This window comes from Ostrea edulis, chromosome 4 (genome assembly GCF_947568905.1).
Source record: "Ostrea edulis chromosome 4, xbOstEdul1.1, whole genome shotgun sequence".
NCBI classification, from domain to species: Eukaryota; Metazoa; Mollusca; class Bivalvia; order Ostreida; family Ostreidae; genus Ostrea; species Ostrea edulis.
In genome coordinates, this window is record NC_079167.1 from 58,303,343 (window position 1) to 58,318,353 (window position 15,011).

The 15,011-nt window shown below is 32.9% G+C and overlaps 1 protein-coding gene across 5 annotated transcripts in view; it reads left to right on the top strand.

The window, feature by feature from the left end:
* LOC125669579 (calcium-dependent protein kinase C-like) overlaps nucleotides 1-15,011 on the top strand; it is a 105,877-nt gene that overhangs the window by 24,478 nt on the left and 66,388 nt on the right. The gene's annotated exons all lie outside the window — the stretch shown is intronic.

Here is a 15,011-nt window from a genome sequence, read left to right on the forward strand (position 1 = left end):
TCTGATCATGCAAAAATGTAATTTAAAATTTGTGAAATGTTGCGCATATTTAAAAAAAAGTTATATAAAATTGAAATTGTGGAATATCGAGTCCAAATGTAAATTATTGTTTTTTCCCCTTTTTGGAAAATACATTCTGATTAAAAGAAATGTTTCTCCCATGATTTTTCTTCAATTTCAAAGTATGAATTATAAGCCTATCCCAAATATGAAATTGTTTACTAAAATGGTGTCATCATTAAAAGGCTATAATTCAGTTTTGTCAAAACTTGGTAATGATGGTAAGCTAGCTCATTGAATGTTTGGTTGAAAAGATAATTAGATACAAGATAAATTCCAACCTGTTCCTCCCAACTCCAACCCAACCCATACACCATAATTCAAAATGGTGGGTTGCAAAGTGGAAACATGACAATCTTCCTCAATTTATACAGCCTAGTAAACGACCCTTTCTGTTTGTACACATTTCATTTTGCATAAGTAAATGCCTAATTATCTTTTGAATACAGAAAAAGCTTCAACCTAGATTTAGAATTAGAATGATTAATTAACAGATGATTCATGGAGAGAAAGAGAGATTTTAAGGCTCTAACCTGAAAGACTGCGGAAAAAGTCATATGAAGGTCGTATGATAGATGTAGCATATCATAATGACAAGATGCTAAAACCCAAGCTATACCAGCCTGACAACCCAAAATCAAAGTTACGACTATTGAACAGCCTTATATGTTTCAAGGGATAGTGGTGCACAGTAATAATCGCTGGTGCCAGTCACAGTTCATAACAGTATCGTATGATTGATTAGGTATTATCACTAGTTAAGAGAGACTTAGTCTTCCCTGCATTTGCATGTTAAGTGTAGTCTTGCCCACCAGCTCCATCTGCATCTTGCCTGACTGTTAAACATTCATTTCAATGGAGAATATTATGGTCTTGACATTTATAATTCTCTGTTGCATCACTTTCCCTCTTAGCTGATAAAAATGTAGAACTTTGGCAAAAATGAGGGAGAAAAGCTGTTTATTGCCATGGAAGTCTTAAATATTTCCATATTCAGTAACTGAGCTTCTGGATTTAGCTGTAGCGTTAAACTTGGCACATTGTCCTCTCGTATTTTAGGAAAGTTTAGGTTGTGATAGTATAATCTGTGATGGATACAGGTGTAGCAGATGCAGGCCTCATAAATGTCACCCCAGGATAGTAGAGTAATGAGGATATAAATTGATGGTTACTTGAATTCATGATTCATTAGTTTGTTATAACCTAATGGAACCATCTGCTCAACAATATTAACATGCTTGGTTATAAAAATGTTGAAGTGTTTGATTTGAGTAAAGGTATTTCCTTTTGTTATGACCTTGATCCTTTGAATTTCGATTAATTATCCCCTCGCAATTCATTGCAAGAGAGGATACATGTGTTAGTAATGGGACTGTTTGTCTGTGCGTGAGGTATGCTTGTAGACACTTTATGGGGCACATTTTTTATTGGATTGATTTGATACTTCACAGGTAGCTTTGCTATCAAAAGAAGAACCCTGTTGATTTTGGGGTAAAAAAGTCAAGGTCACTATGGACTTATATAGAAAAAGCTTGTAGACACTTTTTGCAAGGGATATATGTCTAGCCTTGTGGAACTTTTGTTAATTAAGCCTCATATTTAAAACATAGAGCTTCAGATTAGGTAGAAGTAGAGATGTTACATTGCTTTGGTTTTTATGTGAAGTTAAGGTGATGCAATACTTGTTATGACCTTGACCTTGGAGATTTTGCATATCTTTATATACAGTTGAACCTTGTTTATATGTTCATTGTTTATTACGTTGGAATACTTATTACGTTGGAATATTAAAACAAAAACTATTTCTTAACAAACTTGTAAAGTAGACATGGTTATTACGTTGTCTCAAGATGCTGTGTTTCGGTATTATGTTGTAGAATTTCTGACAAAAACATAATAAACCCCTACATAGTCAATGTTGATTAAGATAATCACTATAAGTTCCCACAACTGGACTGCCTCGGGCTATCAGCGTGTACTACGAGTTACTTATGATGTATTTATATTTTAGTCCCCTACTGATGAAGCCAAAGGGGACTACCAGTTTGCACTCCATCTGTGTCCATCTGCCTGCATGTGTCCATCTGTTCATCTGTCACAACTTAGTTTTTCAGGCTTTTTCTCATTATAAAATTTGGTATATGGTTTACAAATGTATGTTTACAAATCAAGTTAATGTTTTCTCAAAGTTGTTAGAGTGATTTTTATGAAATTTACAGGACTTTGTGCCAAATAATAGTTTTCCAGACTTTTTCTCTATGTGGTTAACTATTTAGTAGATACAGATCAAATTTCACTTTTATCACGGTTGAATTATTCTAGGAAAAATTGTATGAATTAGTTCCATGGTTCAACTTCTTCAGTTTTTATAGGCCCATTGAAGATGTGACGTATTATGGTATGGCGTCGTCCATCTGTCTGTCCGGACATTGTGGGCAGGATACAGAGTGAACTGTAAGCTCCAGGATTTTACAATTTGGTACATTTGATCACCATGATGAGAGAGGATGCCCATTGTTTTTCAAGGTCATAGATCAAGGTCGTATCATTTAGTAGGAAAACTTTGTAGGCAGGATACAGACCGAACCGTAAGCTTCAGGATATTGCAACTTGGTACATTTGATCACCATGATGAGAGGAAGATGCCTATTATTTTTCAAGTTAATATGTAAACCTTGTACGCATGTCATACAGACCAAACTATTGGGGCTAGGGCTGTCAAACTTGGTATACATACTTGACATGCCAAGTGGAGGAAACCTTTTGGTTTTCAAAGGTCAAGGTTGTATCATTTTACAACTTGGAATATTTGATCACCATGATGAGAGGAAGATGCCTATTGTTTTTCAATGTCAGAGCTCAAAGGTGAAGGTCATAATACTGTATATAAGTTTTTTTTGGCGTGTATCTAATTTCCGCTTTGTTCGCGACAATTTTGGAATCGTGGAAAATAAATCCGCTTAAATTAGATTCAAAGTTTTGTTTTTGTAATAGAGTTATATAGCATACAGGTTATAGTACGGTGAATGTTATGTGTCTAGTGTGCTTTGTTCCCCCCTATGTCCGACAAGCGCCAGGTAACAGGTATGTAAGCCTCGGTGTTTATTTAACAAAGGACAAGCTAATGAAATGGGCCATATTCATTGCTTCAATCCATGTATAATTATACCTGAGCTACTCATACATGTAACGGTACATGGTTTATGGCCTTTCAAACTGAAAACAATTATCGATAATTATTTTGTATTAGTACCATTATAGCTAACCAACAGTGATTTACGTTACTATACCGCCAGATTGTACATATTAACAATATACGTGAGTGGAAACAAAAGTGCAAAATTGTTTTTGAAAACTGGTTCGCAGCACAGGTGTGTGATAAGCTGAGCGCGTCTTTTGAAATTGAGGTGAAGTTCGATTTATCGCTCACCCGGATGAAGCCACCTGGAGTGAAATGGCTGACAAAGCTCTATGATTACATGTGAACAAAATCTGAAATCTTCAGAGATGGATTCAGAGAAGCAGGAATATCGTCCATATTGAGTTTTGAATATAATTGTGACATTAACTCAGAAGTCGTATAAATCGTTTCATTGACTGAATTTTTGTAATAAAAAATTAAGGGTTATACGTACAAATGCTGGCTTTTCTCCAGTTCCTTCATAAGTGTAAATAATTGTGAATTATATTTTTGTTATGACTTTGAAATAGTGAAAATTTGATTCGCGTAAATTTGATATACTGTTTTAGGTTCAGATTCGCGGAAAAAACATGACGCAGAAAAAACCTGATATACGGTATTACTTGGTAAAAACCTTATAGGCAAGATACAGACCAAACTGTTAGGGCTAGGACTGTCAAACTTGGTACACATACACTTTATGCCAAGTGGAGGATGACTACTATTTCTGAAGGTCAAAGGGCAAAGTCATAGAATTAGGATACAGAACAATGCATTGGGGCTAGGACCATCAAACTTGGTACAAATGGTACACATATACACCTTATTCCAAGTGGAAATATTACATAAAGAGTACATGATTTGTCTGTTTTTATGATGCAAAAAAAAAGTATGTAACACCCTGATGATTGCTGATACTACTTGAAGCCAAGTTCTACAAATCATGGTGTAAGAAAAACACCCTATATTAGCTTTACACCGGCGTATTATGTACCGTTGGCGGTACTCTTGTTATTTTCTGGTCTTTTTCCCATCATGCTTTAATATAGGAAGCTGAAATTTCGTGTGTTATTTACTACTGTATGTTTACAGATCAAGTTCATGTTTCATCACAATGGGCCAAGTTTTACAAGATTCATGTGCCTTTGTTCCGAATGTATTTTTTCTGACTTTTCTCTACAATGCCTTAAAGGACATATCTCATGTTTTCAAAGTATACAATATTACATGCATTTTGCCTTCTTTATGCTTATAGTAATTAATTCTAATAGTTCGTTCGCCGAAATTTTGCGATAATTAACCACAATACAGACTTAAATCTAAGCCCCGATTTCAAAAAGTCAAGTTAATTAGGTAGGTAGTCACGTGGTACAGTGACGTCACATGCGCCCTTCGGATTGTGACAGTACTGCGAGATATTATAAAAAACTCAACTTTTAGGGGCCTAATTAATTTACCATGGGCAACATTTAAATCGATGTTGATAAATTGTCCGAGTTTTATATGTGTTCACCACCAGTGAACACATATAACGATGTAAATACCCAAATATAGCGAGTAAAGCGTGTATGAAATCGGCAAAATTGTGAGTAAATAATGTTTATATGGGTCGCTGTCTACAAACTGTTTGGGGATGTTATTCCTTTATACATCTGTAATTGGCGCTGTTTTTCTAAAATAAACAGTGCAATCATTATTTATTTTTGGATTACACAAATTATGATACGTTAAATTGTTGACAACTAGGCCCTATGCCAAGCTATTGTCACGCGTGCATTTCGGAAAGAAAGAAAAAGACAACACACACACAAATCAATAAAAATATTCAAATTTAAAGTGGTAATCACATTATTTTATTTTGATAAAGCAATCTTATTACTATTTTTGAATTGTGATCTGCACGTCTTTAGGAAGTATGAAGTGGGAGCACGGCGTTATATAGCCTACTGACGCACTCAAAATGCTACGAGTTCAATGAAGAAATAATTTTATAATTCAATTTAAAGTTAGGACATACAATATTCTATTATTTGTATAATTAAAAGTTCAATTATTTTGTATCTTTATTTGTTGTTGATGTAAATCTACCAGTTGGTAGAAGTTACATTGTATCGTCGATATATGTTGTTACAAGGTGAAGGTCAGTTGATCCGAGTGTGTATTGAATTTGAAGAGCAAAACAGAATGTATGCTATAAGCCTACCAGTGCTTATAGCTTCGATATATCCATTTTCTCGCAGTTTATCAGGGTCTCTGTCCAAGCGATGTTTGAAAAGGTGACTGGTGTGTTTTTAAAGGTAAAGTTCTTGCTCCAACAAAAAAATCATCCCCGTCTTTTTTCTCGTACCTTCCTTCGAAAAATTGAAAAATACTCAGTATAAATCCTTTCTACCGACAACTAGTACACCCGAGCACGGCACAAAACATCTTAATGCATTATTATTTACAAACCGTTAACGTGACAATTGGTTTTTTGTTGATTAAATCTAATCTGTTTATGAAATGGCTAATAGATGTTTTCAAACCCGAGGGCGCATATGACGTCACACAAAATGGCGCGTAAACTAGCGAAAGAAAATATGCATATCGCAAAATTTGAATTTCATCGCTTTCAAACTCGAAAACTACGCAAAATATTTCATTTAAAACACATTTAAAGTAGTTTTAGGCATAAAAAGAGTTAATTTTGCTGAAAAAATGAAAAAGTTTAGAAACATGCGTTGTGTCCTTTAACTTAGGAATCAGAAATTTGTTATGTTGATATCGATTAAGTATATAAACATTAAGTTTCACTTTTATCACAATTGAATTATTCTAACAAAAATTGTAAAATTTAGTCTCATATATAATTGAATAAATAATTCTTGTATTCTATCTAGTTCTATATATTTTTTCGTTGTGTGAAATTTATGTGATTTAAAGCATACCAATTTATACAGTAGTTGAGTTTGTCTGATTTGCCACATTTGTTTACAAAAGATCAAAATTTAATATTTCCTGGTATTAAGAATAATATTTGCCCACTCATTCCAAAATACCTGATTATAAATTTTTCGACTTTTATTCAAACACACTAGAGATCGAGACACCACGTGACAACAGAAACCCGGGTAGAATAAAGTTGTGACTTGAAGACGCTATAGGTGGAGGCACAAATGTTGATCTTTATATGCTCCATTGTGCAGAATATGACTCTAGAAAATTGAAGTACAATAAATATATGTTGTTTTTTATAGTATTAAAAATCTTTTGCATAAATTTCTGTCAGACTGCAGAACCTCGCATATATTTGCCCTCAACTTGATATCATGATTTGTGCAGAATTGTTTCTTATAAGTTGATACCTAAATGAAAACACTATTGTTTAGAATGAGGAGTTAGTGACTGGATGGAGAGAGATACTATTCTATTATATAACCAGGAAATGAAGATGGTTTCCTTCACTGTCATTGCAATGATACTTATTCTGGCATGTTGTTTTAACAAAGGAGTACTGGGTATATAAGGGCAAAAATTTATTCCCCCATCACAATTGAGGAAGTGCTTTATCTGCATCATATAAATTTATAAGCTGTTGGGCTTGTTTAAATATGCACACAAGATTCTGCTGTATTTAAATATGCACAAGATTCTGCTGTACACTACTCTTAGATACATATCTGCTTTAGCTTCCTACAAAATTTACTAAGGTTTAAGGCTAATATTGCATAGGGAAGAGTGTAATGACAAAATATAGTACTGTTTTGTTTTGGGGTATAAAATGTTTTTGCAATATTATGCATTGCATACAGATTGTGAAGTTAGTGTTGAGCATGCAAAGAAAACAAAATTATGCTCATAATAGTGTCACATTATACAATATTGGAATTCATAGTCAATTGGCACATTACTTATAATGTATACCTATTCATTTAGTTTTAATTTTTTATTGTTGTTCCTTGAATTGCTGTACGTATCATATAACCTTGGGAATTTAAGGTGTTTTTTTAAATGCATAGTAAAAAATGAAACGGACTGGAAATGCTAAATGTATTAATGTTATTGTCATTTTGTAAGATCAGATGTTTATCGGTTCAATTATCTGACTTAGATATTCACTCTAGTCAAGAATTGCTTGCATACTGATTGAGGCATTATTATTTTTCTGTGCAATATAGGCCATTCTTGTAGGAGCTGTGCAAATACAAGTGAATGTTGTCTTTATAATTGCTACCAACTGTATTAGTTATCACAGCCAGATACAATAGTGGATCTATAGAAAAAAATACTACCCTGTCAGTCAACAATCTATTTTGTGAAGGGTAAATCAAATTAATTGTTTATATATATATAGAGGATATTTAATGTTTTGTCGTTGGATATAGAATTTATTTCACAAGTAAGGCAGGATTTTTTTATATTTTCATTCGTGCGAACTTGTGAAATAAATTCTTTGTCCAACAACAAAAAACATTGAATTTTCTGTTTATTACATTTTCTCAGGTTTTTCCTTAAGCGCTTTTAGCCATCCCTGTATTGATGTTCAAAACAATATTGCACAGAAAATATAATCTTTGAATATATATATATTGTCTTGATGAAATTACGCCGATTTTGATTGGCTGAAAAATTCGTTTGATTTCTGCATCAAAGAAAACCTGATTTTGACTTCATGTTGTGTATTGATACATCATATAAATTTGAAAACAAAACCATGTTTTATTATTTAAACTGGTGTTTTAAAATATTTAATGATAAGAAATGAATCTTATTCTCTTCTTGATAGTGGTATCATAGGGATAATTTTATGGAAACTTTTTCATCAATGCGCTACATGCATTGATGAAGTTTTCTGTCCAATTTTTCCAATGATACCTGCATCAAGAAAAGAATTATATGATGTAATGTAATGTAATTAATGTAATGTAATTAATTTTTGAAGTACCTTAAAATTATGCAAAATGTATAAAAATCAATAAAACAACTTTAATTTTATTTGGTATTCAAATTAAAAACATGAAAAATTTATTATATATTATATATATATATATAATGTAAAATGAAGGTGATCTTATGAATTGCAGATGAATATTGTGGCAAGTAGTCCCGGTTGTGATTTTCACACTTTGTGATAATACAAATTTTCATTCAATGGATGAATTTTAGTATTTCACTGTTGAAAATATAATGAATTGTATTATAAACCAGATTTTCAACACTATGTGTGGAGGATTGGGTATGAATCATGCGAAAAATAATTTTTTTCCATGTCAATATTTGTAGATTTGGATCCAATGTTGTTGAATTTATGTGCAGATGATTCTGAGACGTGATCATGTCAATTGAGAATACAAAGTACAGTAAATGCTTTCCATTATTCTCTCTATGATGAAAAGAAACATTAACATATGTATTAATGGTACATTGTTGTTTCAAAGCAAAATGAGCCGCTTTTGTTTTTCGAAATGGAACCCAGCATCATGTGAGAATGACATATTCATGTATGATGCCGTCATGAATGTGACCTTTTTAGAAATGGCTAAGTGTTGATTATCAAGAATACCACTTTTAGTCTTTGGATAAACTGAAACTAATTCAGTCATACAGTGGCTACATTGGACATCCATTAATTTACCTGGTTACTGCTACAGGATGTTTGTGCTTATTATTATCTCATGAAGAACAAATTAAACCAGGCTTTGTGCATCATTGATGAACTTGTCTCACTTTCCCCCCTCATATTTCTATTACACACCTAATAAGCTGGAAGTCAAAATTGTGTATAATGTACTCAGAGTCTATTCATGTTGCAATGAATTAAAAATTGATACTCTGGTGGTAAAATCAATGAAATTAAGGGAATTAAATGCAACATTGTATCATTGATAGTGAATATATGAAGCTCTAGTTGAATTGAAAAACATGATTATTGCCAGAATATACATATTGCAATATGTCTATGAAGTCTTAATATATTTAACCCTTTTTTTTCTTTGGTTCAACTCTGATCTAAGCAAACTTTTCAAAAGTGTTTTGATAAATTTTTGTTTTAACTATACCGAATCAGATTTAGTCACTTGAAATCAAGGCAAGGAATCTTAATATCTTTTAATCCATTTCTCCCTCTTTCCCTAAATTTTCTGATAATTGTATACTAGGTTGTTTTCTTGGGGGTGTTTAGTTTTGTTGTAAAGCTATCTCTGCTTCTGCAAGCCAACATCAGAAGCTGTAGTGTGCTTTGTCAGGTATGAATCGTTTGGGTTATCTTAACCGTCTGTTTGTTTGGTTTTCAAACTATCTTCAACAGATTTGCAGCACATAGTCTCCATTACTTACTCACTCTCCCCATTGTGTTTACTAAATGAAGAGATTCTGAAAAATGATATGCACAGTACAACAGACTTCTTTTGTTTCTCGGAGAAATGATGATTCTTGGAGAATATGAAAACAGTATTTGACTTTTGGAGAAATGGGAGATTTTAGCATCAGGGGAAAAATGTATATGTATTAATCACTGAATGCCTTGCTATTTTTAAGCAGTTGGAGGTGTGGTAATTGTTATTTTTGACTTACTTTTCAGATTAACAAATTCTGAGTTGTAAGGGATTGTAGTGATTTCACTTGTTGAACTGTATACTTAACCTCAATTTAGTAAATTCCAAGTGAAGATGAAGATTTTATCCACAGTTATGATGATAGCAATATTGATTGTACACTAGTCTGTTTATTTTGTTTCAGAGTGTTGCATTCAGATAATATTCAAACAATATCTGACATTGATTGATATCAAGACATTCCTTTGTTACTGATGTTCATTTGTGTGGACAAAAATCAGCTTTAAACATTACAGTAATGATGAGCAATTCCCAGACAGTTTCAGAAACCTATTGCTTGCCATCTTTTCAAACTTCATTTCTTTTGATTCATTACCTTTTTGAAAGTGTCAAGTAATTTTTTATGTTAGAAAATGTATACATAATCATTGTACATACGTATATATTTAACAATCATTTGATATTTATTGTCTTGATAAAATTACAGCGATTTTGATTGGCTGAAAAATTCGTTTGATTTCTGCTTCAAAGAAAAACTACAAATCACATTCCACCGCTCCCACGTCACAACCAGTGTTCAACGTGTCCTTCAACACAATGCAGCATACATCCACTCACCGCTTGTCCTCTTCCTTCATATCTAATTCATTTTTTAACCATATTGCACCTTTAATTCTGCTCAGTAACTCTACCTGACCTGAACGCACAGCCATATTGAATATTTTCATTGTAACAGTTACATACATGTATTCCTATGCACCATTTCAAAAACTATTTGTTTTACTATTTAAAAACATAATTAAATGATGAGAAATGAATATCATAAATCTTTTCATGATGGTAGTAATGAAAGGGAAAATTGGATGGAAAAGTTTTCTGTTCAATTTTCCCTTTGATACCGCCATCAAGGAAAAGATTTATGAGATTAGTTTCTTAAATCATTAGTGGTCTTGTATGTTATATTACATATACTGGTAATATTTCCAATTGGAACAAAGATTATGAAAGATATTTGAGTATATAGAGAATAAATTAATACATGTTCATTTCCTTATGACATCCTATATGAACCTGAGACCTGACAGTATCAATGAGTTGATATGGAAAAGGGTGTGCACTAATACTGATATTTATTTTTATTATATACCCATCAATGTATCGTCTGTTAATACTGTGGATTTCACAGCGTGTGATCCAGTTTTCCGGATCACCACATTGTGGTTTTCTGATTCCGTATCAGTATCCTCTGAAACTGATGCCGTCACAATGACGTCACAATGCATCAACGCAACGTTTTTTGCTTAAAATATTGGCCGCGTCACAAACAAAACTGCATACACAAAACATAATTTCACTGTATGTCTGTATTTTTGATAATTTGGATTACATTTAGTATCATGTAAATGTGGATTTAAAATGCATAGGGGGTATATAATAAATTTATCATTACTACAGTAACTTGATCCGAAGAGTTGGATCACGTCGAGTTGACAGGCGCGGATCACCAGATCAAACTCGACGCTTCGCGTCTCGTGTGATCTGATCATCCGCGCCTGTCAACTCGACGTGATCCGACTCTTCGGATCAAGTTACTGTAGTAATAATATATATATATAGCGCCTTATATGACTATAAATAACCACTCTAAAGTGCTGCACACAATAAAAATGATACAGCATGTTATAAAAGTAGTAAAAGGAAATTACAATAGCATTATAAAGACAGATATCAAAACAATGCTAGCAAAACATCAATAATTTGTTTATAACTTTATAAGTTTATAACATACTCAGTACCATAATGAAATAGAAAAAATATAATAAGCTTAAACAAATATATCCTTATCAAGATTGTGGCATTATTTCACCGAAGAAATAATGTTTGTTTCAAGCATTAAAAGTACATTTTCAATGAGAGCTGGTGTGTTCAAATACATAGTTACTATAGCTGTTTATGTTGCAGAGTATTTGTGAACAGAGGAGTCTGAAACGGAAACCCCCCAAGGGTGTCTATAACGAGTGTATTATGGATCCATAATGACTGGGCATGATATGACTATTGTTACGTTACTCATATTGCACGTGGAGAAAAATTTTTACGCTAGCAAAATTTTTACTAAAAGTTGTTGATTTTCACACCATTGTTGTGGAGAATATTGCCATTCCTTTCATGTAGTAAAACCTAATATGTTAAAATTTACTACATTTTACAAAAATGGCTTATACATGATAGATGGTAGACTATGTTGGGGCTATGTGTTTAGGCTATCAAGGCAATCATTGTATAGGTCATTAGAGACTGATCAAATGGACAAAATGTTTGCACTGTCCTCCTCTTGAATGCACTAGCAAGTTAATGAGAAACATACCTAGACTTTTAGAATTGAGAGAGAGAGAGAGAGAGAGAGAGAGAGAGAGAGAGAGAATTCTATATGATAAAGTCAGCAAATACTTAAGAAATCAGAAGAAACAAGATCTATTATTATCATGTTACTTACCTTGAATTATTATTAAAACAAATGTGGCTATCCAACTTCTGACCAAAATGCAAGAATTAAATGGGTTTTGACAGATAAATTATGTTTTAGCAGTAATACAGCCAGTTTAAACTACTTCAAGAATTTCTTTAGCAATTTTTTTTATTGATAGCCACTGTTGTTACCAAGGGTGAATAAGATATGGTGACAACATAAACACAGCCTCATTCAATGAGAGCATCATGGTGTCCACTTAGTGGTCATCAGAAACATTTATATAAGAAGGCAGTCAAGCAACTGATGAAGCAGAAATCAAAAGACGAGGAATAAATGTCTCTAAAGTGCATAATCCTAGGAAAATTCAGGAGAGATTGAATGTACATTGAGTCACAATAATTGTGAATTGGAGATACTATTTTGGGAATTGAAAGAAAAAGGAATTAGATAAAATTAATGCACACAGAGAAATTTCTGTGAAAATACTGATGTGCCAATAAATAGGAGTTTCAGATATTTGAATAGAATTCAGAAAGTTCTGGAAAGACTAACTTAATCAATTTGATTTCAGAGCACTTGAATTTTAGTCATTTACAGTGTCTGGGGAACAAAATGCAAGAGAATTAAATTTACGAAGTGTGAAAAACTTGTGAAAATGATGACTCTTGCAAAAGACTTTGGATCTTCACTAAGTAAGGACATGCTAATTTGATCCCTCTTTGCATTCGATTGATGTTTTGAAGTTTAGCAGCAGAATGATAAAAAAGTACATCTTTTGTTTTATAATGCATCTTTTTGAAGCATGGAAGTGTGAAAGAATTGCTCACCAAAAAGTAGCTATATGTTCAGGTATTTATACAGAAAAGCAGGGATGATAAAGTTCTCCAACATGTGGCGTCTGTTACTGTAATTAGCTCCTCCCACATGAAAGGTAACAATATGCTGCAAAATGCTTATCTTGTGGGAAATTTGGGGTTAAAAGTATTGTGACACTGCACGATACCAATGCATCAAAATCCAGACTGAAGTAAAAAATCAAATCTTGATATTTTGCTCAGGTTTGTCAAGGAAGACATTATATCAGCACAAAATATGATAAAGGAAGAGTAATTTTGGTATTAATGTGTTTGGTTAAGGATACATAAAGAAAGATTACATGATTTTGAGCTTAAGACGGAGTTAGCAATCAATCCTGAATGGAGCTTGGTAAGATGGAGACTGATTATTTCAGAATCAGAACAGAGAGGACTTGTTGACACACTTGGCAAGTCATGTAGAAACATCAGTTGCTTTTCCTATGGGTTATTCTTATTTATCTTATAGAATCTCAAAAAGGTATGTTTGATATTTTTCCAGAACCCAAAGTTATCGTGTAGACCGTATTATATATTGTGTGTAGCAGACTCTTCAAAACCCAATGTAGACTGGCCTTTTAAGTGTATGTCTATAATTTTATCACTCATTCCTCATGAATCATAGTAGTTTACACTGCTGCTTGTATCTGGTCCAGTGCAGAATTGCAATCTTGTCTAAGAAGTAGCAGAAGAGGATATAAACCCCCTCATTACATAAAAGAAGATACTATTTTAAGCTCCAAGTGAATTTGTGTTCCAGTTTCCATTTCTCTACATTAATCCCATTTGATGGTTAGATACAAATTTGTACCTTTTATTTCTCGGAATAAGAAAGTGCCATGATCCAGAAACCAATATTCTGGCAATGCACTCTCTTTCTATATTAAAGAAGAACAATTTCCTGTTATAACTCTGTATTAGAATAACATTTTCCTGCTAAGAATAATACATACAGACTAGCTATGCCAGTAGACACAGACCAGATATTAGTACCCTTAGTGTGTAACAGTACTTAAATGGTTTAGTAACTGCATGGTGTTTAGATCCAAGTGTTGTGTGTGGATACTAGTTGTTTGCCTCCTCAGATTAATTTGGAGAGTGGATCAGAAGATGCTGTTTTGCCTCCCATCACCATTCATCTTGTGATTACAGCTGTAATTGAATGAATTATGTCCCTAGTCTTGGAGAATAATATAGATCGGACAGCCACAACAAATCTCAAGACACAATGATATTCTAAGCAATTTCTCGATAAATATGATAAGAGGGGATGTGTGTAAAAGATACATGAATTAATGTCTTATCTATGAAATGTCATGCATATTTCTTGGTTTCCTCTAGAATATTCCAAAAGTCAATTTCTCTATTTCATTACAGAGTCATGTAAACTTGAGCAGATTTGTGGAGTTTTCAGGAAAAGTACATGTAACATGGGATATTGGGATTGCATAATCCTCTTCAGTGACACACTTTTTTTTTTAGTTGTCAATAGTTAATGTTGTTGCCCTCTTGAGAGATGGTTTATAATCTCACTGATACAGTACAACACAGTTTGAATAAACATGCTTATAATGAATTACTCCTAATTAGGAATTGGTTTTTCATTCCCTGTAATTAGCAAAACAGAATGTATGATTATAGCAAAACTCAATTGAACCATGTCATACTGTATTGTGAAAAGTTTAGAGATCATCTCTTGCAAGATCTATTTCGGAGAAACCAATGTTCCATGCCATGTAGTTTGCACACCGTATATATTCACCTGTAAGTTTGATTTTTATAAAGTAAAATTTTGGTAAAAAACTCTTTATGTCCAACCTATATGTGTGTCTTACTGCCAATATAATTTTTCTTAACAAAAGATATGTGATCTTTAACGACAACCAAAAGAAGTTTTCCAAAATTTTAAA